The 27,323-nt window shown below is 44.4% G+C and overlaps 1 protein-coding gene across 1 annotated transcript in view; it reads right to left on the bottom strand.

Moving 5' to 3' along the window:
* Positions 1 to 26,394, bottom strand: part of ATP7B (ATPase copper transporting beta) — a 167,879-nt gene extending 141,485 nt beyond the window's left edge. Inside the window, exon 1 of the mRNA XM_082245906.1 lies at positions 26,229 to 26,394. The gene's annotated coding sequence lies outside the window, so the exon portion shown is untranslated. The remainder of the gene's footprint in view (positions 1 to 26,228) is intronic.
* Positions 26,395 to 27,323: the final 929 nt, after the last annotated feature.

The raw sequence follows: 27,323 nt of genomic DNA, 5'->3' as shown, positions 1-27,323 counted from the left end.
ATGCAGAGTGCCACAGCATTGCCCCCAATAAATGCAGAGTGCCACAGCAATGCCCCCAATAAATGCAGAGTGCCACAGCAATGCCCCCAATAAATGCAGAGTGCCACAGCATTGCCCCCAATAAATGCAGAGTGCCACAGCATTGCCCCCAATAAATGGAGAGTGCCACAGCATTGCCCCCAATAAATGCAGAGTGCCACAGCATTGCCCCCAATAAATGCAGAGTGCCACAGCAATGCCCCCAATAAATGCAGAGTGCCACAGCATTGCCCCCAATAAATGGAGAGTGCCACAGCATTGCCCCCAATAAATGGAGAGTGCCACAGCATTGCCCCCAATAAATGCAGAGTGCCACAGCAATGCCCCCAATAAATGCAGAGTGCCACAGCAATGCCCCTAATAAATGCAGAGTGCCACAGCATTGCCCCCAATAAATGCAGAGTGCCACAGCAATGTCCCCAATAAATGCAGAGTGCCACAGCATTCCCCCCAATAAATGCAGAGTGCCACAGCATTGCCCCCAATAAATGGAGAGTGCCACAGCAATGCCCCCAATAAATGCAGAGTGCCACAGCAATGCCCCCAATAAATGCAGAGTGCCACAGCAATGCCCCCTTTCAATGTAGAGATGCCAGCGTGCCACCTTTCAATGCAGAGCGCCAGCGTTCCCCCCGCGAGACCGTCCATGCACTTACCTCACTTCTCTTCAGTTCAGTCCCCGGATTCCCCGCGTCTCCTCAGTCCTACCGCGGCGCCTCCTCCTCGGCCAATGGCGTGGGGTTTGCCTTTTGGCCAATCAGGAAGCGGGAGGACCCGCTCCCTGGTTGGCCAGGAGGAGGTTGTTCTTTTTTTCCTGGAACTGAAAAGCACTGGAATGCACTCTGCTGGTGTGAACTATGCCATTGGAACCCATATAACCCACTTTCCATGTTCTGTGATGCAGAAAAAAAGCACTGCACTGCACGTGGTGTGAACTGGCCCTTGGTGTTTTGAATGAATGACCCTGTAATCCATTTTTCGTGAAATTGTTTCTTTTTGTGTTATTTTGCCTGCTTGTAATGTCCTCTGTGAGCTCCCCCTCTCCTTTTCCCTCTCACTTCTGTTTATTTGGAGTGCAGCGCATGTTCCATTCAGTGGGAGGACAAACATTACCACCCTCTAACAGGAAGTCAGATCACAGTAGCAAAAGAAAAGGAATTTGGAGACAGCTGAGAGCAACAGAAGGGACTTTTCTTTTTAAAAAGTTGAACATAAGTTTTTCTTTTTAGTTTAGTGTCACTTAAAAGAAACAATGATATATTTTCTCAGTGCCAAATTATAATGGATTTTGATTTTCTAATTTTAATGAATTCTTCCAAAACAGTTATGGTACCACAGTTATGTGACACATGCACACACAATTATTAATAATTATTTAACTACTTGCCGACCGCCCCACGCAGATTTAATGCGGCAAGGTGTCTCGGCTGTGCATAATCACGTAGATCTAGCCGCGCTCCAGCTGTGATTAGACACAGTGAGAGGCAGACCACGGGAGGAGCGGGCTCAATCGCCGCCGGCCTCCCGCCATCTTTTTGGGGAAACTGACAGGAGTTCCGCCTGCCTATGTAAACAAAGCAGGCGGCTCTCCTGTCACACAGGCACAGTGAGATTGTGTGTCTCAGATAAGCTGAAACACTGATCTATGTGTACCTTTCACAGAGCCCCCCCCCCCCCAAACAGTTAGCAAGCACAATTATGCTCACACTTATTAACCCCTTGATCACCCCCAGTATTAACCCCTTCCTTGTCAGTGTCATTTATACAGTAACAGTGCATATTATTTAGCATTGATCACTGTATTGGTGTCACTGGTCTCCAAAATGTGTCACTATAGTGTCAGATTTATCCACCACAATGACGCAGTCCCACTAAAAATCGCTGATCGCCTCCATTACTAGTAAAAACAAAAAAATAAAAAGTCCAAAAAATCTATCCCATAGTTTGTAAACACTATAACTTTTGCGCAAACAAATTATTATACACTTTTTGGGATTTTTTTTTTACCAAAATTATGTAGCAGAATACAAATTGGCCTAAACTGAAAAAAGAAAATATTTTTTACATTTTTTTAATTGGAATTTTTTTTATAGTAGAAAGTAAAAAATATTGTGTTTTTTTTTTTTCAAAATTGTCGCCTTTTTGTTTATAGCGCAAAATCTAAAAACCACAAAGGTGATCAAATATCACTAAAAGAAAGCTCTATTTGTGGGGGAAAAAGGACATCAATTGTATTTGGGAACAGCGTCGCACGACCGCGCAATTGTCAGTTAAAGTAACGCAGTGCCGAATCGCAAAAAAAGCCTGGTCATTAAGGGGGAGTAAAACCTTCCAGAACTGATGTGGTTAATTATAATCCCATTCACTTTTTCCAGCAGCTCTTTATAGCCTCTTGCCTTTGGCTGTCATTGGAACCTTCTCCCAGCCCGGTCAGCAGTGGAAACGCTTGTTTGAATAACTGTGCAAACAATCATCTTCCTGGCTGTGTATTTTTCTCTAAAGTTACATATACCGTGTATAAGGCCACTGTAACTCCTATTTATCAAGAGTACAGATCAGCCCTACCATGAACTTTGGGTGACATTTGGAAACATTTGGAACAGAGTTTCTACAGTGGTCAGTGTAATTATACTGCAAACTACATTCAAATGTGGCAGCTAGGAAAGACTAAAATTTTAGAGTTTATTTCCATGAAATGGGACAAAGTTTAGACAATTCATCAAAATCTCCCCATTTTGTCAAAATGCACTGGAGTCAATGGAGAAGGTTAAATTAATGTGGTGGTAAAAGGCTCAAGGCATTCTATGCATGAAGGTAAAAAAACACCTTCTGGGTGAAGCAGACCCCCCCCTGATCTTAAGCCCCATACACACGATAAGAAATTCGGCCGGGAAAATTCGTCCGACGACCGATCTGCCGATTTTCGGATTGTTAGTATGGTGCTTTCGACAGCCTACTCAGACTTTTCGGCTGACAAAATCCTGGTGTGCAGGCATTAAAATTTTTGTCCTCCGCCAAAACACGTCCGATTTTCGTCTCATTACAGTAGTACAGATTTCGATGGGGAAAAATTTTATGAGCAAGACTAGGCATGCTCAGAGATGAAATCCAACACATGACATCACTTCTGAAGTAGAATTCTGTCGTACGGGAAAATTCGTGTGCAGTCTAGAGCACATTCAAACCAATAGACACGCACTCTGGACAAAAGACGGACGACCGGTCAGCGGAAATTCGTTGCGTGTGTACGAGGCTTTAGGATGCACCTAAGCCTCATTTTAAATCAGCGATGTGCAGTAGAGCCTCGGCTCTCCCACTCCTCATTGGCCCCCACTGCTGTTTATCAGAGCCAGCGAGCGAATGAGGAGAGAGGGTAAAGCCTCATACACACAATCAGATTATCGGACAAATTTTCGTCCATTTTTTGTTGCATGCTAGTCTCATATCGAAAGTGAAGAGGTTTCTTTTATACGAAAATCCTCGCACAACAGAATTCAACTTCAGAAGTGATGTGTTGAATTGTTTTGTATGCATTCTTTCGTTTCTGAGCATGTTCGTAAACGGCTTTTGAACGCACTATACTAACGACCTGCAAATCGGCAGATCGCTCGTCGGACTAAATTTTACTCCCCATTTTCTTATTGTGTGAATGGGCCTTAAGTGGTGCCACGCTGCCGTTCTATGTGTGAATGGACTTGCAAAGCCACAGCTCGGGAGTAAACCTGCTTGGGTGCCCCCAGAGTAAGCTGCTTGCTCTGGAGGCAATTGGTAGGAGGGAGGGGCCAAGAGCGCCAGCAGGGGACCCAAGAAGAGGAGGATCCGAGCTGTTCTGTGCAAAATCATGTTTGTTATTTAAATTAAAAAAAAAAAAAACCCACAAGATTTTAATATCACTTTAACCACTTCAGCCGTGGAAGGTTTTACCCCCTTCCTGACCAGGCCATTTTAATTGCGATACGGCACTGCATTGTTTTAACTGACAATTGCGTGGTCATGAGACATTATACCCTAATTAAACTGATGTCCATTTTTTCCCCATAAATAGAGCTTTCTTTTGGTGGTATTTGATCACCTCTGCGATTTTTATTTTTTGTGCTATAAACAAAAAAATGCCGTCAATTTTGAAAAAAAAAAAAAAAAAACAAATAAAAAAAAAAAACATTTTTTACTTTCTGCTATAAAACATTCCAAATAAAAAAAAATATATATCAAATTTCTTCTTCAGTTTAGGCAAATTTGAATTCTGCTACATATTTTTGGTAAAAAATAATCCCAAAAAGCGTATACTAATTGGTTTGCACAAAAGTTATAGTCTACAAACTATGGGATAGATTTATGGACTTTTTATTTTTTTAAATGTTTTTATTAGTAATGGTGGTGATTAGCGATTTTTATGACTGCGACATCGCGGCAGACAAATCTGGCACTAAGTGACACTTTTTGGGGGCCAGTGACACTAATACAGTGATCAGTGCTAAAAAAAATGCACTGTCACTGACACTGGCAGGGAAGAAGTTAATATCAGGGGCAATCAAAGGGTCAGTTGTGCTACTAGGGAGTGCTTTTTAACTGTGTGGGGGATGCACTCACTGCAGGAAGAGAGATCTGTGTCCCTGAGGAGGAACACAAGATCTCTTTCTTCCTGTCTGACAGGACGACGGTCGGCCTTGTTTCTGTCATTCCTCTGAACGATTGCGGGCAGCCCGCGGCCATCGAGGCTGCCAGGCCCGTTAATTGGCTCTCGTTGTGTCCAATCAAAGCAGGGTCGTGGCTTCTGCGATGCGCGCACCCCCCCCCCTCCCCCCCAAGCCAAGGTACATGCACTGGTACATGATCTTCCTCTTAAGGGCGCCTTGCCGCAGTAAATGTACGTGGGGCGGTCCTTAAGGGTCCAGTGGGCTTTAAAGAAGAATTGAAAGGCAATTATTTTCTCAATTTTGGATACAGTAGGGGAGCAATATAACCCCCATCAGGGTTTTTTTTTGTTGCCATCTGTGTCCCACTGGGGAGATTTTTTTATTTTTTCCACTTTTGGAGAGAGCAGTACACGCGGCAAAGAGAGAAAGTGAATAACCCCAACAGGAGCACAGATGACAAAGCACAGATAACACCTGACCGGTGATCCAATCCCTCTCCGCTCTATCCAAAGTACCTGTTCTTTTTTCCAAGACGAATGTAAGGGAAATGCACAAATGTGAACGGGTTCTATAGAAAATAACGGTAATACTCTTGTTGTGCATTGGCCACCACCCATAAGTCCCACAGGTGTAAATGGGGACTTAGTGCCAGTTCACACATATGCGATGTCACATCACATGTGATTCACAGCACACTATTCTACAAATCACATGCGATGTCTGTGCTTTGCAAATTCAGCCACACAGATTGTATGGCTGAATTCGCATTTCATTCCGACCAAAGTTTCACAGGACCCTTTTTTTGGTCCCCACCAGAATCAGATCGCATTGATGTTTACACCTAAGCGACCCGATCCATGTCCGAACTGACAGTTCGCACTGCCATATGAGAACTGATCTGGGGGTGTCATTAATTTAGTTTTGACACCCCCAGCGTTTCGCATATGGCAGTATGAACTGCCTACGGGTCGAGTGCGATGCGGGTACCCGCAAGTGGATTCACAGGGTTCCTGAATCGCATATGTGTAAACCAGCACTGAACATCTGTGCAAACTAGCATAGCTACAGGTAAACGTCTACATCAATTAGCCTTTTTGCCCCAATTTTTCTACTTAAATGGCTAGTGTAGGCACTGATAAGAGGTAAAAGGGATTGTAAAGGCAGAAGGTTTTTTTTTTTTTTAATCTAATTGCACTCCATGCATTAAGATAAAAAAACCTTCAGTGTGCAGCAGCCCCCCAATACTTACCTGAGCCTGTCTTTATCCAGCAATGTTGTAGGAGTGTCTCAGCTGCCCACGACTTCCCTCCTTGTTGGCTAAGACAGCAGTGCGGCATGATTGGCTCCCGCTGTTAGTCAGCCAGCCAATGAGGAGAGGGGGGGTGGGGCTGGGTCGCAGCTCTGGGTCTTATTGGACACAGGGAGCTGTGGCTCGGCTCAGGTGCCCCCATAGCAAGCTGCTTGCTGTGGGGGCACTCAACGAGAGGGAGGGGCCAGGAGCACAGAAGAGGGACCCGAGAAGAGGAGGATCTGGGCTGCTCTGTGCAAACCCAACTGCATAGAGCAGGTAAGTATAACATGTTTGTTATTTAAAAAAAAAAAAAAAAAAAGGAAAAAAACAGACTTTACACTCACTTTAAGGCTACGCTACCATGCAGGTGCAACAGAATGCACACTTGTTACTGCACATTGTGTATAGGCAGCCCTACGCACAATAAACACACAAGAGGAGTCCCCACACTGCACCAAACCCCATGGTGGTGGAGCCATTAGGAATTAATGTATTAAAGTAGAACTAAAGGCAAAACTTTTTTTTAAGTTTTGGATAGAGTGGAGAGCGATTAGAACACCGGTCTTTTTTTTTTTTTTTTTTTTTTTTTGCAGTCTGTGCCCTCATTAGGAAAATGCACCCTCTCTAAATGTTGGGTTTACCATTATTATTGAAAGTAAAAGAAAATCCCAAATTTTGGGTTGTCCCCAAAAAAGCATTAGACAGGAAATCTTCCAGTGGGGAAATTCCCTTAATTTTCAGGAGATTTCCTTTCCCTTCCTGTCTGGCTATTGGACCGGAAGTGAAATATCTGCAATGGGACACAGATGGTGAAAAAAAAAAAAAATCTGACAGGGGTTATAACCCTCCCTGGCTCTATCCAAAATACAAAAAAAAAAAAAAGTTTTGCCTATTGTTCTACTTTAAGAATTAATGGCACTGCCACATGATTGCTAAAAGGCAGCCCATTTCTGTGTGTGTCAGGATACTTTGTGATTTTCTGTGTTCCCAACATGCAAAGATGTGAAAATAGCCTTACAGGGGGTGCACAAAAGGAAATGGGAATTTAACATTAACAAAGGAGCTCAAGTAACTGCACAAAGAGAAGAAAAATAAACAGTTCAATGAACATATGTAAAAAATTCAAAAGAAATGTGAAACATTTCCAGGAATTTAAGTAAACCGGTCATCATTAGAATAGTAAGGATGAGTTGCATGATTCTGGTTAAAATTAAACTACTGTACGGTGAAGTTTGAGTGAAAGGAAATAAACAAAAATAAGATTTTTTTTTTTTTTAAGTGTGTTTGAGTGTTTTAAGAGTAGCTTTTTTCATTTAGTGATGCTTCTGATGTGTGAACACTGGTGCGATTTTTGATGTCGTACAGGATTGCATGACAAGGGAAATACATTTGAGAAAAAAAAAAAATGTAAAATATACAAAATACACAAAGAAAAGGGGGGAAAACCCAAATGTAAACAACTCTAAAGCCCCGTACACACGCATCGAAATTCGGCAGGGAATTTTCGTCCGACATGCCGATTTTCGGCTTGTTAGTATGATGCTTCCGACAACCGACTCCGACTTTTCGGCCGAAAAAAATCTGGTGTGCAGGCTATAAAATTTTTGTCCGCCGTCAAAACACGGCCAATTTTCGTGCAGTCCGTACAGATTTCGACAGGGAAAAATCGAATGAGCAAGTCTGGGCATGCTCAGTGAAGAAAGAACACAAAGAAAGCAAACCAACACATGACATCACTTCTGAAGTAAAATTTTGTTGGGTGAGAAAATTTGTGTGCAGTCTAGGCACATTCCAACCAACAAAACACAACTCTGGACAAAAGACGGACGATCGGTCGGCCGATAATCGTTGCGTGTGTACTAGGCTTAAGGCTCAGTTCACGCTATGATACGATTTTGATGAGATTTTCAGTGCAATTATGTAGTACAACTTTGGATGTGGTTAGCATATTCTATGGAGCCAAATCGCACTGAAATCATACCAAATTAGCACAGGAACCTTTTCTAAAATGGCATTGATGGGAACAGGCACCAATGAAAATATTGTTATTTTTCTTTGCTAACGTTTTATTTCTGTGAGAAAAACTATATGATTGAGGCTGATGAGGTGCTGTTTTTTTGGAAGGACAACAGGTCAAGGATAGCATAAATGAGCTTCCATAACTATCAGGAATAATTTAAAATCAATACACCAAAAGCCACCTTCATTTTACCTTTTCCGTTGACTTCAATGTACAGTGGGTACGGAAAGTATTCAGACCCTCTTACATTTTTCACTCTTTGTTATATTGCAGCCATTTGCTAAAATCATTTAAGTTCATTCTTCTTCCTCATGAATGTACACATAGCACCCCATACTGACAGAAAAACACAGAATTGTTGACATTGTTGCAGATTTATTAAAAAAGAAAAACTGAAATATCACATGGTCCTAAGTATTCAGACCCTTTGCTGTGACACTCATATATTTAACTCAGGTGCTTTCCATTTCTTCTGATCATCCTTGAGATGGTTCTACACCTTCATTTGAGTCCAGCTGTGTTTGATTATACTGATTGGACTTGATTAGGAAAGCCACACACCTGTCTATATAAGACCTTCCAGATCACAATGCATGTCAGAGCAAATGAGAATCATGAGGTCAAAGGAACTGCCTGAAGAGCTCAGAGACAGCATTGTGGCAAGGCACAGATCTGGCCAAGGTTACAAAAAGATTTCTGCTGCACTTAAGGTTCCTAAGCGCACAGTGGCCCCCATAATCCTCAAATGGAAGACGTTTGGGATGACCAGAACCCTTCCTAGAGCTGGCCGTCCGGCCAAACTGAGCTATCGGGGGAGAAGAGCCTTGGTGAGAGAGGTAAAGAAGAACCCAAAGATCACTGTGGCTGAGCTCCAGAGATGCAGTCAGGAGATGGGAGAAAGTTGTAGAAAGTCAACCATCACTGCAGCCCTCCACCAGTCGGGGCTTTATGGCAAAGTGGCCCGACGGAAGCCTCTCCTCAGTGTAAGACACATGAAAGCCCGCATGGAGTTTGCTAAAAAACACCTGAAGGACTCCAAGATGGTGAGAAATAATATTCTCTGGTCTGATGAGACCAAAATAGAACTTTTTGGCCTTAATTCTAAGCGGTATGTGTGGAGAAAACCAGGCACTGCTCATCACCTGTCCAATACAGTCCCAACAGTGAAGCATGGTGGTGGCAGCATCATGCTGTGGGGGTGTTTTTCAGCTGCAGGGACAGGACGACTGGTTGCAATCGAGGGAAAAATGAATGCGGCCAAGTACAGGGATATCCTGGACAAAAACCTTCTCCAGAGTGCTCTGGACCTCAGACTGGGCCGAAGGTTTACCTTCCAACAAGACAATGACCCTAAGCACACAGCTAAAATAACGAAGGAGTGGCTTCACAACAACTCCGTGACTGTTCTTGAATGGCCCAGCCAGAGCCCTGACTTAAACCCAATTGAGCATCTCTGGAGAGACCTAAAAATGGCTGTCCACCAACGTTTACCATCCAACCTGACAGAACTGGAGAGGATCTGCAAGGAGGAATGGCAGAGGATCCCCAAATCCAGGTGTGAAAGACTTGTTGCATCTTTCCCAAAAAGACTCCTGGCTGTATTAGATCAAAAGGGGGCTTCTACTAAATACTGAGCAAAGGGTCTGAATACTTAGGACCATGTGATATTTCAGTTTTTCTTTTTTAATAAATCTGCAACAATGTCAACAATTCTGTGTTTTTCTGTCATTATGGGGTGCTATGTGTACATTCATGAGGAAGAAGAATGAACTTAAATGATTTTAGCAAATGGCTGCAATATAACAAAGAATGAAAAATTTAAGCGGGTCTGAATACTTTCCGTACCCACTGTATTATGTCAAAACGTAGCCTGAGCAGGGCCGGCCCTACCATGGGTCCCGCTGGGTTCATTGGACCCAGGCGGTACTTTAAGAGGGGCTAAGATTTTTTTTCAGCAGTTTTGTGTCATCAGTTTGCAGCACGTTACGGGCGTCATTTCCCTATCTCATACTGATGCTCGTAGTGCAAACAAAGGAGGCAAAGTGGCTCCTCCGGGGAATGTCCCATGGTGTGCGCAATGACGTCAGACATCAGCGCACTCCATCTCACACAGATAAATAAAAAACGTGATGCGCCAGAAGTGCACAAAAATTCAAGTTAGACTTACCGGTAACTTGTTTTCCAATAGTCTTTCAGGACAGCACCTTAGAGAGATGGCTCCTCCCTCTCCTCATCAGGAAACACCCCATCCACCAGATTTTAAAAGGAGGCTTCTCCCACCATCCATCAGTTTGTAGAAGAGTACCTCCGGCCCATGCTGGAACACATAAACAGATCTGGTTAATCACAGCAATAAATTTTATACAATAGGGCGGGATCCTCCTGCTGTCCTGAAAGACTATTGGAAAACAAGTTACCGGTAAGTCTAACTTGAATTTTCCCTAAAACGTCTTTCAGGACAGCACCTTAGAGAGGATTATCGAGACTTACTCAATTTAGGGAGGGACCACAGCTTGAAGGACCTTTCTGCCAAAAGCCTGATCTTCAGCTGCCAAAAGGTCCAACCTATAGTGTCTTGCAAATGTAAAGTAACTTGACCACGTAGCCGCTTTGCAGATTTGGAGTGGCACCAGCTTTCTCTGTCCATGTAGTGGCTAGCGCTCTCGTAGAGTGAGCTCTGATCCCCTGTGGGGGGAAGACCATTTCATTTGGGAGTAAGCCTCTAAAATAGCGGATCTGAGCCATCTGGCTATTGATCCCTTTGCTGCCTGGCGACCTTTTTTGTTGCTAGAAAAAAGAACAAAAAGAGAGTTTGAGGATCTAAACTCTTTAGTAACCTCCAAGTAGTGTATAAGAACCCTTCTTACATCTAGGTAGTGAAAACTTTCTTCCTTATCTCCTGATGGATTAGGACAGAAGGTAGGTAACACAATTTCTTGTGATCGGTTTCTCGTTGAAGCTACTTTTGGGAGAAACCCTGGATCCGTCTTGAGAATTATCCTATCTGGATATATGGACAAGAAAGGTTCAATAGCTGATAAAGCATGTAATTCACTGATTCTTCTTGCTGATGTTATTGCCACCAAGAAGACCGTCTTGAGGGTAAGGTTTTTGAATGGAACCGTTTCTAGTGGTTCAAAAGGTTCCTTTGTGAAGGCCTGAAGGACCACCGACAAGTCCCACTTAGGGAAGCTTCTGATAGGCACTGGTCTGGAGCGGGTAAGGGCCCTGAAGAATCTGATTAGAGATTCTGAAGAAATGGGCCTTTCCAAGAATACCCCCAGGGCTGTTACTTGTACCTTGAGGGTACTTACTGCCAAACCTTTTCCTGCACCCTCCTGTAGGAACTCCAAAATTGAAACAATACTGTCCAATTTTTGATCTTTCGATTCACACTTGGTATTATAGGTTTTCCAAACCTTTGCATATATATTCCTTGTGACTTTTTTCCTACTGGAAAGTAGAGTAGCAATTAATGCATCTGAAAATCCTTTCCTTTTTAGCAGTTGCTCCTCAGATACCAGGCGGTGAGCTTTAGCTTTTCCACTTCTGGATGATAGACTGGACCTTGCAGCAGTAGGTCCTGACGAAGAAAGGGAGCTGAAAGGCAGGTTTGACTGACAGTTGGAGGACAGTCGAAAACCAGAGACTCTTTTGGGCCAATATGGAGTGATCAGGATCACTGAGGCTCTTTCCATTTGGATCTTTCTCAACACTAACGGAATGAGTTGGAAGGGGGGAAAGGCATACCCCAAACTGAACTTCCAGGGATGTGCCAGAGAATCTACTCCCAGAGAGTTGTCGTTTCTGTGGAGTGAGAAGTAGAGTGGAAGTTTTGCGTTTTCTTTCATTGCAAACAGATCCACCTCTGGCCTTCCCCAAGTCTTGGTTATCAACATAAAGATTTCTGGATTCAAGCTCCATTCTGCTTCTCGGATCTTCTGCCTGCTTAAATAATCCGCCACACTGTTTAGTGTACCTTTTAGGTGGATTGCTGACAAGGAAAGTAACTGACTTTCTGCCCACTGCAGAATTTCCGTTGCCAAAAGCTGTAGGGTTTTGCTTCTTGTGCCCCCTTGCTTGTTTAGATATGCCACTGTAGTGGCGTTGTCTGAAAGGACTTGAACATGAGTCCCCTGAAGATTTTGAGAGAAGGCAGCTAGGGCTAGGCCGACTGCTTTCAACTCCTTCCAATTCGAGGATTTCCTTGTCTCGGTGTGAGACCAAACCCCCTGTGCCAGGTTTTGGTTCCAGTGGGCTCCCCACTCCCATCTGCTGGCATCCGTTGTTAACCTTTGGTCTGCTGGGAAGGACCAGGTCAATCCCTGAGACAAGGTTATCTGATTTCTCCACCACCAGAGGGACCTCTTGACCTTGGTGGGGATCTTTACCTTTAAGTCCAAAGTCTCTGGATTGTGATCCCAGATTATGAGGAGGAAATATTGGAGTGGTCGAAAATGAAGCCACCGGCAATGTTTTGTCATTGTGTTTTGCTGGTTGACACAGGAGGATGGAAGAGAACACCTCCTTTCCCTTTAGGTTTTTGTGTCGACCAGTTTCTTCTTTTCTCCTGGGGTCTGCTATTCTGCTGAGCTTTTTGAGGTCGAAAAAGCTTTTTTGCTGTCTGTTTTCTCTTCACGGGAAAATACTTCTTTTTGTCCGCTGTTCTATCTAGAACAGAGTCTAGCTCAGGCCCGAATAGTAGATCCCCTTGAAATGGAAGTCCACACAGCTTATTTTTAGAAGCCGTATCCCCAGGCCATGTTTTTAACCAAAGAGCCCTTCTGGCTGAGTTGGTTAATGCTGCAGATCTTGCCGTCATCTTCACTGACTCTGCTGAAGCGTCAGCAATGAAGGCTATGGCCGTGGAGAGCGTGGAGAAGGAATCCAAAATTTCCTGTTTAGGTGAATCTGCTGTGATGTGTGCTTTTAGCTGGCTAAGCCAGTATTCCAGATTCCTGGAAACACAGGTTACCGCCATGGCAGGTTTTAGATTCCCCATGATGGATTGCTAGGATCTCTTAAGTTGCTAGTCCATCTTCTTATCCATGGGATCCCTCAGGACTCCCATGTCTTCAAATGCTAGGTCCGTTGACCTGGAAACCTGGGAGAAGGCTGCATCAATCTTTGGCATCTTATTCCAGGGAGCTCCTGGGTCCTCATCAAAAGGAAATCGCCTTTTAAAGGCTTTAGGGAAGAAGGTTTTCTTTTCTGGATCAGCCCACTCATGTTTTATTGCATCTGAGATGGTCTGATGCACTGGAAAGGTACGACCCTTAGGCTCTTCCAAGCCTGCATACATTTTATCATGCAGGGACAGTTCCTTCTTATCCTCTTCTAGACCCAGGGTGATGTAAACTGCCCTCAAGAGACCATCCACCTGCTCTAAGGACAGTTTGTATTTAGTGGGCCTACTTTGTGCCCCTTCCTCCTCTTCTTCCTCTGAATCCTCTTTGGAATGTGAGGGGGAATGATCTCCTTGGGTGGGAGGAACCCCTTCTGTTCCCACCGAAGGAACCAATTGTGAACCCTGAGAAGAATGTGAGGCTGATGGCTGACTCAGGGCAGGATCCTGCAGGGATGACCGAAAGGATTGGATGGTAGCATCCAATTCCTTCCTCACAGATGCGACTAAATCGCCACATACTGCAGATGCTTCTTCCTTTACTAGTGCATCAATGCACCCCTGGCAAAGTGTCTTTTTCCAGTGTTCGGACAACTTTGCTTTGCATGAGGGACACTTTCTCTTGAAAACAGTTTCAGAGCTTTTAGCCTGGAAGACATGAAAGGAAAACATACACATGCTTCTTAAGAGTCAGCCTGATTCTCAGGGCCACTAAGGTGCACAGGAAGACATTTTAAGGGAAGTCCCATGTGCCCTGATAGGCCCCCAGCCACCGGGGGGAAAGATAAAAGGGATGGAGAGAGACCCCACAGTAAGATAGGCCATAATAGAGATACCCCTTACCTGGGCCTTACTGGTGCCTGTGCCTGTCCCACTCGCTGATGAAGCTGTATCCATCGCTTGGCAGCGGTATCACCCGTGGCTTCGGTACCGGTTCCGGAGACCAAAGCGCACCTGCACTGGACCGGAACAAGGCACCAGCTTGCTCCTCCCTTCTTCCTCTGCGTCCGGCGGAAATGACGTCATACGCCCCCTGCAGAACGCTGCCCTTCCGGAAACCTCACTTCCGGCTGGACGAGCGTCACTCGATCCGGTGAAAAAATGGCGGCAAATTTGAAAAAGGCGGCGGAGGTCTAAGAAAAATCGTTCTGCTCACCGAAATGCCTTCCCAGGGCTGTGCTCTGCAGGGTCCTGACTCAGCCTAGAGCACTGAAAAGGAAGAAGGAGCCCATGCACTGCAGTCGGTCGCGTGAATGGGAGGAAGCAATCATCTCCAAAAAAGGGTAGGTGGACGTAGGAAGCCCGGTCTCTCAGGATAGCACCTTGAGAGCTCAGCTCCCCACAGAGGTGTTCCTCGGCCGGAGGAAACAAAAAAACTGACGAATGGTGGGAGAAGCCTCCTTTTAAAATCTGGTGGATGGGGTGTTTCCTGATGAGGAGAGGGAGGAGCCATCTCTCTAAGGTGCTGTCCTGAAAGACGTTTTAGGGAAATTATTCCTAAGGTGATGATATAAAAAAAGAATAAAGTCCACATATACAATCCAATATAATCGTGCTCAAATCCAATTGTAAATGTGTATAGGTGTCCAAGTGTCCAAATTAAGACTTCAATCCCGTGAGAAATAAACACCGGTGTGTGAAATCCCACCACCTGAAAGATTGGCCTCTCACCTCAATATGGGACCCAAACGGGCCATGGCCATACTAGCAGGCACGGCTGAGTGCCCATATCATGTGAGTTGCTTTCATCCAATTAATAAATCCTACACGTTTACAAGCAGAGAGCACTAGATTTTGCCTTTATCTTTTACTATATGTCCCGCGACCTCCGGAGGTGAGAGGCTGGAGAGTCATCCCAGGAGTCCATTACCCTCACATAGGCTTATGCTGGCCCGTTTGGGTCCCATATTGAGGTGAGAGGCCAATCTTTCAGGTGGTGGGATTTCACACACCGGTGTTTATTTCTCACAGGATTGAAGTCTTAATTTGGACACTTGGACACCTATACACATTTACAATTGGATTTGAGCACGATTATATTGGATTGTATATGTGGACTTTATTCTTTTATTATATCATCACCTTAGGAATAATTTTGTGCACTTCTGGCGCATCACGTTTTTTATTTATTTGATTGGTGTATGCTGCCGGTCATTCTTTTATGCACATTGATGTTTTGTACATTTTTATGCACTATTTAGCACATTTTATTTCACGCACAGTGATCTATTTTGTTTACAGTGTATGTACATCACGGATTAGGTTTGCGCTGATAGTTTTTTGTTTATAGTTATTCCATCTCACACAGGCCAGGCTGGATCTTTTAGGGCTGTGGCCGTGGCGGACATAGGAGAGACAGGAGGACTGAGGACAGACAGTGGGTGTTCGGTGGACCGGTCCAGGGGTGAGTTATGGAAGACGATAACAGTATACTACATATGAGATTTTCCAAATTTATATTTATATAAAATAATGGATGTGGGGGTCTTTTGGTGGGTGAGTGGTGGGGGGGGGCAGCATTTTATTCTTGGACCCAGGCAGCACAATGTCTTGGGCCAGCCCTGAGCCTGAGTTTCCATATTCTCGCATGTCAGTAGACTGAAATAAAAATGCAATTTCCCTCATCCCCATAGAAGGGTAGAAAACGGGTTATTGTTAACTGGGCACTTCCATTGTCTTCTAAAGCAGTGGTCATCAACTTTTCGGAACTCACTGACTACTAAACTTATACACACGATGCTTCCACTCTGCCTGATGCGTGCCCCCCCGCATTCTGCATTACACTGTTGCCTTACATAGACTCATCATTGGATCTCACCTCCTTATCCAGCCATGTGTAATAAAGGAGAAAGTACGGAATACACTGTATCCCTTCGACCTTTTAAATTCTTCTTGTAAAAACATCACAGACAATGTGGGGTACAGTGAAAGTTAACACGTTTTGAACTGCATTTAGCATTTACTCATAACCTCCTCCTTATCCAGCCATGTGCTCAAGCTCCATGCTCCCTCCCACAGTTTGTGAACAGCACTGCCAATGGAAGTTCCTCCTTCTTCACCTCCCGCTCTCTGTACTACTCCCAGCACCTCCCTCTGAGTTCATAGGAGGCGGAACTACAGAGGAGGCCTTGGGTACCAATATGCACTGACAGTATTGACTGTCAGCGCGCATTGAGAACAACACTGGAAACAACATTGGGTGGTATACATCCACCACAATGTTGATTTGAGGCAGAACCTCTGGGGACCACCAAAATTTTTACTGATGGTACACGGACCAGTGTTCTAAAGCAATCTAAGAAATGTAAAACCTAGGGCACCCTACCAGGTAGTCAGAGCTTCAGCCCAATCCCTTCCCTTCCTCACTTTTGCTGTAAGGCCTCTTTCATATGAGATGATTACATAATGCCCTACTCAGGGCCTTTATTACCCCCATGGGGATGCCCAGGTCTTCCATGCATCTCTGCACCGGCAGTCCCATTCATGTCAATTGGGACGAACAGATGCACAGACACAAGCGCTGTGTTCTAATATGACATACATATGGGTGTGTCCCCGAACTCACCCTGGGCACCATCAAGGTTTGCCACTCTCACGGATGTCACATTGGGAGCAGCACTTGTGTCTGTGCAGCTGCAGCAGGGGCTGACTGGCAACTTTCAGCCCAGGGGGCAAGTACAAACCAGAGGCCCACGGTGCAACGTCTTGGCCCCCCTCCCACTCTCTCTCTTCCCAGCCTCCTCCTGACCCCCATTTCAGGCTGAAGCTGCGCTCCAGGTACTCTCTACTCACCGGCCGAATCCGGTTTTGCCAGCACCTCCCTCTGGTGGCCAGAAGGGGCGGTTGGGGTGAGCTGGGACAGCTCGGTCTGGGCTGGCCGGAGGAGGAGAGTCTCTAGTGGGCCATGGCACTCTGTCCTTGTCTTTATCCCTCACTCAAGAGGTCAGCAGTGGGGACATTTTACTTCTCTTTACCAGGAATCCTTTAGGCCTATCTGTGGCAGAAGCGGTGTAGCCTTTTTATAGGGCATCAGAGTGGCCGGGGGGGGGGGGGAATTGCCCCCCTGGCCCAGTCCTCCCCTGAGCTGCAGTGTCCCAACAGACATCTATGGGACTGCTGATACAGGGATGTACGCAACACCGACCTATGCATCCCCGTGTGGGCAAAAAAGGCAGGTGTAATTGCCTCATGTGAGCAAGGCCTAAAAATGGCATTCATCTACGGTACATGTATTTTACATCATTTTGAAAACATTCTGTTTAATCACTATCAATTCTTTACTATGACTGATGTCTAGCATAGGTTCTTCCAGAGCAGGTCACCCCTAGAAATTACAGAAATTAGCTCCATTGAGGTTTTTTTTTTTTTTGACAACACCTAAAATTACAGCGCAACAAAAGGATTCCAACATTGCCATAGGATCGCCTGAGTTACTATATTAGGATGAAATGGAATACATGGAAGAGATGAGAAAATATAGGATGAGTCACAAAGTTTACCAACGCCCTGACAGATAAAGTCTTATTGCAATAAGGGTTTTCCACAGCTAATTATTAACAGCATCCGTCAAATGCAAATGTGAAATATAATAAGAGTTAATAGTCCACCTATTATACAGGATATATACTGTATAGCGCCAACGGTTTTCAGTGTTACAAAATAAAGCAAGAGACAGTACAGTTAGGCCCCTTTCACACGGGCGTTCCGTATGTCCGTATATCACCCCATCCGTTTGCGGGTGATATACGGACATAATGCGTGTCAATGGGATTGCGGATGTCAGCGGATGACCATCCGCTGACATCCGATTTTCTTCCTTTCAGTTCTGTTCCCTTTTTTGGAACGGAACAGAACCCTATTTTTCTTCCGTTTCAAAAACGGAAAGGACGCAAAATCGGATGTCAGCGGTGTCATCCGCTGACATCCGCACTCCCATTGACATACATTATGTCCGTATATCATCCGCAAACGGATGGAATGATATGCGGACATACGGACCAGATGACACAAATGTCATCCGTGTCCGTGAAAAAAAAAGTGCCGGAGCGGAACGCAATACGGTCCGCTCCGTGTGAAAGGGGCCTTACATAACAATTCAAGAGGCCTAGGAACAAAAACTAATTTTCACAAAAAAAAAAAATATATATACATATAACTGATACACAGACTAACTAGTAGTGGTTACCAAAATTTCTCCTCTAGATTTTAATCTGCAGCTGGTGCATTTTTTAAAAATGGTCTAAAAAGTAAAATAATTGGCAACTTAGGGGTGCGGTTATTCACTTGGCCCATTAGTTCCAGTGAAGGGAACTCTTAAGGTGTCAGCATATCAAGACATTTTGGACAATTTCATGCTCCCAACTTAGTTTGAGGATGGTCCTTTCCTGTTCCAACATGACTACGCACCCACTGCCCCAAAAGCACCCCCCTCCCCCCATGTTTAGGACATGTGGCCTGGTATGGTTCAGGAAGGGAGGGGGCGCTCACTTATTCTCCCACTTTTCTGGCCTGCCAGGCTTTATGCTCGGATAAGGGACTGGATTTTGGGGGTACCCCGCGCTTTTTCGTTTTTGTTAGTGAACATTTATTTGCCGGCAATTCAGTTTACATTTAGCCATCAGCGGGGAAGCCCACTGACAGTAGATGAGTCATCAGTTTAGGACGACAAGGCTGGCTTCCCCGCCTGCTCCCTAACATCCAGCTATTCTTCCCACAGAATTAGAATTGGTCGATCATTTTTCGACCAATCTGAATCATTTCGAAAATTTGGAATTCGTTAGAAAATTTGAAAACAAAACAAATTCCAAAAGGAATCAACAAAACAAATCTATCTTAAACTAAACAATTTTTTCCATTCTGCACATATCTAGATCACACTCTCTTAGCTTCTTCCCTGGCCCTTGTGACAGCAGAAACTGTCAGAAAGTGACGTTCTTCCTAGTTAGGGGAGATCAGTGAACACTGCATCTGCATCCACTTCCACAGACTGCCAGTATGCAGCTGGGGGCAGATGCAAATGGAAAAGCAAAAATCTCATGCATGCAGTAGGGGTGCCAGTGTCCGTCTGAATGAGGCGGTTGCCTGGGGCGCACAACCTTTCATTAGAAAAACTGTGCCAGCAATCTATACACAACACTTACCCTATTCATTCCTATGTGTGGGACTGCACTCCTAAGGATGCCTGTGTCTGCCAAAAATAATACACAGGCGTTCCTTCCCTAAATCTTTAAGAGAAACCAAGCTAAATAGAACTTTCAGTTTAATTAACGTGACACCAAACAATATCCTTATTGTCCAAAATTTATCCACACATATCCATTACTTAGAGGTTGTAAACAATATTTTTTTATAAAATAATAAATATGTTATACTTACCTGCTCTGTGCAATGGCTCTGAACCTCCTCTTGTGGGGTCCCCCGCCAGTGCTCCCCGCTCCTCCTCTTCTCTGTGGGCCATCATAAGAAGCCACTTCCTATGGGGGTGCACCGGTGGGCTCCTTCCAGAGCCGGGCTTTGTGCGTCCATTGACACACACCCTGGTTTCTCCTCAAGATTTGATTACCAGCAGCAGGAGCCATTGGAGATTTGGAGAAGACAGAAAAGAAAAGAAGAAAGCAGAAAAGCAAAAAGATGCAAAGTCTTACAGTTTAAAAAAACTAATTAGTTTTGAGAGCTATCATGAGCAGGGCCCTCCTAACCCTCTTTTATTGAATTGTAACTGTACTGCCTCCTTATTTTGTAAAGCACTGTGCAAACTCTTGGCTCTATCAAAATCCTGTATATGGTTGCCATCCAGCCACCGTACATTTACTGCGGCAGGGCGGCACGGGCAGACTGGATCACATACGTCATCCAGCCAAGGGGCGCACAACGCTCCCATGACCACTGGACACAGTGGATTGTGGCTTCTGGTGCGTGGCCTCTTTAAACAGCCAGAACTACTCTGATGAAAGTATGTAAAAACACAAATGTTAACCACTTGCCTACTGGGCACTCTTTCTTCCTTTGCAACACTGCACCCAAACAAAATTATCATTTTTTTGAGACAGAGCTTTCTTTGGTGGTATTTTGTCGACACTGGGTTTTTTATTTTTTGTTAAACGAAAAAAGACCAAAAATATTAAAAAAACAAACAAAAAAGTTTTACTTAGTTTCTGTTAGAAAATGTTAAGGCTGCACTAATGGGCACTGCACTGACAGGCATCACTGATGGGCACTGATAACCAGGGCACTGATTTTCAGTGTAGATTTCCCCTGTGTTGATTTGCAGGTTGTCAGCTCTCCTCTCCTCACGCATTATCAGTGTGAGGAGAGGAATGCAGATAACCGGAAAATTCTGTTCACACTGTGAACAGCTGTGATTAGATACAGCTGGTCACATGGTAAAGAGCCACTGTGATTGGCTCTTTACCCTGAACTGTGAATAGCTGTATCCCAAGAACACAGTGATCACAGATCAGTGCCAATCCGTGTCACAGGGGGCGCGCAGGAAGCGTGATCAAGGGGGACGTTATATGATGCCCTCCCACCAATGTGCGACCGTGCTGTAGCCATCATTCAGCTATAGCGTGGTCGTAAAGAGGTTAACTACTTGCCTTCTGTGCACTTAAACACCCTTCCCATCCAGGCCAATTTTCAGCTTTCAGCGCTCTCACACTTTGAATGACAATTGCGCGGTCATGCTACACTGTACCCATATGAAATTTTTATCATTTTTTTCACACAAATAGAGCTTTCTTTTGGTGGTATTTAATCATCTCTGGGTTTTTTATTTTTTACAAAAAAAAAGAAAAAAGACAGAAAATTTTGAAAAAAAAAAAAAGTTTTTCTTATTTTCTGCGAGTAAATTTTGAAAATAAATTTTTCTCCCTCACTGATGTGCGCTGATGAGGCGGCACTGATGGGCACTGATAGGCTGCACTTATGGGCACTGATAGGCTGCACTTATGGGCACTGATGAGGTGGCACTTATGGGCACTGATGAGGTGGCACTTATGGGCACTGATGAGGAGGTACTAATATGCCGCACTGATGAGCACTGATAGGCGGCACTGATAGGTGGCACTGATAGGCGGCACTGATAGGCGGCACTGATAGGCGGCACTGCTGGGCACTGAGAGGTGGCACTGCTGGGTACTGAGAGGTGGCACTGCTGGGCACTGAGAGGTGGCACTGACGGGTGGCACTGATAGGCGGCACTGATGGACACTAACGGGTGGCACTGATGGACACTGACGGGTGGCACTGATGGACACTGATGGGCGGCACTGATGAGCACTGATGGGCGGCACCATCAGTGCCCACACTCAGTGCCCATAGTGCTGCCAGTCAGTGCTCATCAGTGCCTAGATGAGCAGGCACTGATGGGCACTGACTGGCAGCACTATGGGCACTGATTGTGGGCATTGATGGGGGCACTGATGGCGGGCACTGATGGGGGGGCAATGTGTGTGTTTTTTTTACCTTCAGTAATCAGTGCACTGGTGATCAGTGCCCTGATTACATGTCTCTGTGTCCCCAGCGGCTGTCGGCTCCCCCTCCTTCCTCACACTGCAGTGTCTGTGTGAGGAAGGAGCGCCGGCGATGAGAGATGATCTCATATGTTTACATATGAGATCATCTCTCATTGGACGGCTTGATCACGTGGTGAATGGCCGCTGTGATTGGCCATTCACCACGATCTGTGATCGGCCGTGTCCCTTGGACACGGCCGACACAGATTCTCCCCGCTGCGCGCTCGAAGGAGCGCGCGGGGGGGCGTGTCACTGGAGGCCGTTTAAAAACGGCCTCCCGAAAATTCGAGTCCGCGCTGCAGCCGTATATAGGCTGTAGCGCGGATGTGAGGAGGTTAAAGTGGAACTTTAGTCAGAAAATTAAGTTCTGCTAGATGACTTCAGGCTGGCCCAGTTTGCAAGTATAGCTATGTAAAACACTAAAAATAAATGTCTACGCTGTTTAAAACCCAGTAGCACACTGTTTCACCCTGGTCTGCACATGCTCTGTTGCTCTCCATTTTAGGCATTGCTAAATTTGTAGTAGCCGATCTGCTGACAGCCTTAAAGCAGAAATAAACCCTCCTATCCTTTACAGCCAAGGAAGCTGCTTCTGTTTAAACTGCAACTGCCATGCACGGTGCTGTAGATGTGAACAGTTTTGACAGCAGCCATTTGATGGTTTGACAATTTGGATGACACAAGCAAATGTGACAGTTAGCAATCACAGCATTTCAGGAATGTAACTATTTTTTGAAACCATTAAATCACTTTATGATTTACTGCTGTTTGGGGGCTCTGGGTTTCAGCAAAATTGCAACCTCCAGCAAGAAGCAAGTTGTTATGGGTAAAGTTTTGCTTTAACTGTTTTTTGAAACCATTAAAATCGATGAGTTTTGTTCTGATTTACTGCTATTCAGGTGCTCTGGGCTTCAGCAAAATGGCAGCCTCCAGAAAGAAGAAACAGGAGCAATGCTGGAGGCAATCTACAGCACACACTCATTTTAGTAGCATCAAAATAATATGGAATGTATGTTCCTTGCTAAAGATTTTTTTATTAATTTGTTATGTGTAAAGTTCTATTTTAAAAAAGAAAAGAAAGGTTAAATATTTAATAAAAAAAAAAAATACATTTATTTTTTTTAAAAACATATCATCGCCACACCAATTATATGAGGATGCTTTACTGCAATGGTGACAGTATGTAAAAAAAACCAAAAAAAAACAAAACCAAATTCTATTTAATTTCTTACATTTCCAAATAATTGTGACAGAAAAAGAAAAAAAAATACAACTTAAAAAAAAAACATCCATGTCTTTTACTAGATACCTTGGACTGTCTACTTTCAAAAATAGTGACATTTGGGGGTATTTGTACTTTCGTGACATTTTAGGATCTCAAGAAATTATATAGGCCATCAGTAGAGCAGGAATGATCAATTTTTAAATATATACCATAGTTAGTAGATGCTATAACTTTCACACAAACCAATTATTATGCACTTATTGAGATTTTTTTTTTTACCAAACACATGTAGCAGTATACATTTTCGCCTAAATTTATGAAGAAATGTGATTTTATTGGATATGTTTTATAAAAGAAAGTAGAAAATATTGTTTTGATTTATTTTTCAAAAATTTCTTCAAAAATTTCTGTCTTTTGTCATTTATATAGCAAAAAGAAAAAAAAAAGTGGTGAGCAAATACCAAAAGAAAGCTCTAATTGTGTGAAAAAAAAATGATATAAGTTTCATTTGGGTACTGTGTTGAATGACCGAGCAATTGCAAGCTAAAGTAGTGTAAAGCTGAATAGCAAAAAACGGTCTGGTCACGAAGGGGGTAAAACCTTCCAGAGGTCAAGTGGTTAAATTGTCTACATGTGAAAAAGAATAAACAGACTTATGAGAAATGAATACATACTACATAAAAGAAGAACAATTTCACAAATCACACAATGAAAGTGTTTTTTTTTGGGTTGGATGGGGTTCTGACAGCTCCTGAGTCTAAACTATCCTGGATCTGTCTTTGTGGCAAAATCGCCTCTTCATGAGCCTTATTATTTAATTGTTTTTTTTTTTTACTTTTAGAGCCGGTTCACACTGAGGCGACGCGACTCCTTACTACTTCGGGGGCGACTTGTGCATAGCCATGCACCACGACTTCGGAGCGACTTGCAGGGACTTCACATAATGGAAGTCTATGCAAGTCGCTCCGAGGTCGCCCCGAAGTAGTAAAGGACCCTTTTTCTAAGTCGGAGCGACTTGTGTCGCTCCTATTAGAACGGGTACTGTAGCAGTCAATGGACCGCGAGGGAGTGCGACTTGTCAGTGTAAACCGACTCTAACAGAATAAAAACACAGACCGCAAAGAAAAGTAAAAAAATACACTAAACAAAAAAACTCTACCTTACGTATCCCTTTAAATTATATTTATTTTTTTGTCTAAAAACCTTTAATGAAGAGCGCTTGGTTAAACAAAAAAATGAGAGGTAATAAGCATGGCATATATAAGGAGTCTCCAAACTTTCTAAACAAAGGGCCAATTTACTGTTCTACAGACTTTAGCGGGACTAAACTGTGACAAGCGAGAGTAGAAAATATCTTGGCGTCAGTGGGAGTAAACAATGCGCCATCTTTGGTATTAGGGGGAGGAATATAGTGTCCCATCGTTGGCGGTCAGTCGGGGGGGGGGGGCAGCGCACCATCAATAGGGTAAGTCGGGGGGGGGGGGAAGTACCCCATCGTTCATTGTTGGGGTCAGTCGGGGGGGGGGGTAACAGCTCCCCATCGTTGGGGGTCATTCGGGAGGGGGGGACAGCGCCCCGACGTTGGGGGTCAGCTGGAGGAATAGCACCTCATCTAGGGTTGCCATCTCATCTCTTTAAAACCGCACACATATTAAATTACACAGGTTCTGAGGCTAATTTAATGCAGATAAGGCACTAAGGCCCCTTGTACACAGGCTGCCCGATTAGGCCGGCCAGTCAGTTTTTCAGGCAGACCTGATTGGACCCTCCATTCATCCCTATGGAGCGGTGGATTTCAGCGGTGACATGTCCACTAAAACCAGCAGCTATTCAATCAGATCCTGTCCACCAAATCCAAATGGATGGTGGCCCTTTTTTCCATCAGTCTGGCAGATCAGATCAATTGAAAACAGACAGGCAGTCCATTTTCACCTGATTTCCCCATAGGGGAGAGTGGGACTGTGTCCGTGTCCACTCTGCACAGTGAGCGGAAAAGGACCTGTCATCCGCCTGCTCAGCGGGGATCAGCAGAGCAATCTTTGCTCAGTGGGGGATTGCTCTGCTGATCCCCGCTGAGCAGGCGGAGGCACCCTTGTGAAAAGGGCCTAAGGAAGTTTAATTAACACCTTAGTCAGCCACAGAACCTTTGTAATTGATGTGTTTGGTTTAAAAGGGATGAGGTGGTAACCCTAGCCCCATCATTGGTGACAGTATGAGGAATAGTACCCCATCATTGGTGTCAGCGGCAGGATGGGAGGAACAGGGCCCCATCATTGGTGACAGTATGAGGAATAGCGCCCCATCATTGGTGTCAGCGGCAGGAAGGGAGGAACAGGGCCCCATCATTGATGTCAGCGGGAGGAACTGTGCCCAATCCATTGGTGTCAGCGGAGGATTAGTGCCCAATCATTGGCGTCAGTGGGAGGAATAACTGCCCATTGTTGGTGCCAGTGGGGAGAATAGTGCCTTTTATTAGAGGGAAGAATAGTGCCCCAAGGGGCCCCCAGGCTGCAGTTTTGAGACCACTGGTATATATCAACAATTAGATGATATACAGTATGATTTACAATTGGTGAATTAAGAAGCAATAGCTTATTCAATAGTAACCAAGCAAAAATCATTATATATATATACACACACACACACACACACATACATATTGCAATCTTGAATCATAAGCAAATACACAGATACATAAAAAAATACAAAACAACGCGTACACCAAACTTCAGTATTGGATATTAAGTACCAAAGAATGAACCAATAATAAGGCATCATGTACGGTATAAAATCATGAGAGAAAACATGTTAAACATAGGGAATTGAGTGGTTTAAATAATAACAATAATAATAATACAAAAAATGACATTTCTTTTTCAAGCACATTTTCTCACAAGAGTGTACCAAACCAATCCAAATGAATTCACTCCGATCGTCCCTATTATAGAGAACTGAATCAACACTGGCTGCACTCTTTACATGAATTCAGGGATCTGATTGGTGGCAAAAAAGTACATTTTAGGAATAATTGAAGAATGATATATGCCCCCATTTACATTTCTGTGTGATGGGGAAATGTGAATCTGGGGGTGTTAGGAGTGGGGAAAAAATATTATTACTATTTATATTTTATATATATATACACACACTATATACTCTATATATACAGTATACTTTATATACTAATATAGATATACTAAATATAACTATAAAAAATAAATAGAGATGAATGAGAACATAACCATGATTCCTTCAAATCAATCTATAAAACTTCACAGAAGAGCTTGTCATCCCTGACAGATCGGAGACTTTTTGGTTACAATTCTCTAGGAATGATAGAAGAATATGTAGAATATATAGGAGGAGGAAGAGGATTACCTAGCAGCAGCTCCTGTGCGCTCCAGGCAGCGTGTGTGAGCTCGGGTCATGTATGTTTGCACAGTGCTGGGTGAACCCTGGACTCATAAACTCTGACATCATCACCATCATCAATAGAGAGCACAGCCTGTGTGACCTGTATGACCAGAAATCTCTGATTGATGTACAGGCACTGTCACAACAGGTTGGAGCTATTAGGACGTTCAATTATTGCATACCGCCCACTCTGCTCCGCCCCGCCCTCTGGGCTCAACCCTGAGTACACAGCAACCCCACAGCATGGACATTCTTATCAGACACGCCCTGGAAGAGGAATTTATTAGCCACGCCTCTCCACTGTCACTCTTTTTCAAGGTACGACCTCTAAGCTGCAGCCACGCCTCTCTCCCTCTAAAAGCTGACTAGTCACGCCTCTCCGCTGTCATTCCTTTCGGACACACCCTCTAAGCTATCAGCAACGCCTCTCTCCCTCTAAAAACCTCTCCGCTGTCACACCTTTCGGACACACCCTCTAAGCTATCAGCCACGCCCTCTAAAACAGACTTGATGCTTTAGCCAGGACTTTCTCTGTCACTCTTCTCGGACACGCTTTCTCCGATATCAATCATTTCAGAAGCGCCCTCTATGTTGACTCCAAATTATAGCCACACCTAAGTTATTCTTTTCGGGCACGACATCTAAGCTAAAGTCACGCCTCTACGCTCTAACTCCTCCTAGGCACGCACTCTAAGCTAAATCAACACCTCTTTTATTCACTAGTCACGCCTTTTCGCTGTCATATTTTTTTTTTCTCTGACATGCCCACTAAAGCTTAAAACTGCGCTATGGTCACACCTCTCCATTGTCACACATTCAGACACAATCGCTTAGCGTTAGCCACGCCTACCAACTCTTCTTAGATACGCCCTCTAAAGTTATAGTCTGGCCTCTCCGCTGTCGCTCATATTAGACACGCCCCCAAAAAGGATGCTGTCTTCTGGACACACCCCTCAGCCTATACGCTTTAGCGAACGCCCCCTGGGCCGGCTCTTTCCTCGATTTTCCCCCAATCAGCTGTCACTCTTGTCAGACACGCCCATACTCTCCTTTCTAGGC

Source organism: Pelophylax lessonae, assembly GCF_965119305.1.
Source record: "Pelophylax lessonae genome assembly, chromosome: 2".
Classification (NCBI taxonomy): domain Eukaryota; kingdom Metazoa; phylum Chordata; class Amphibia; order Anura; family Ranidae; genus Pelophylax; species Pelophylax lessonae.
The sequence above is the reverse complement of the archived record's forward strand: the minus strand, read 5'-3'. Positions and strand labels throughout refer to the sequence as shown.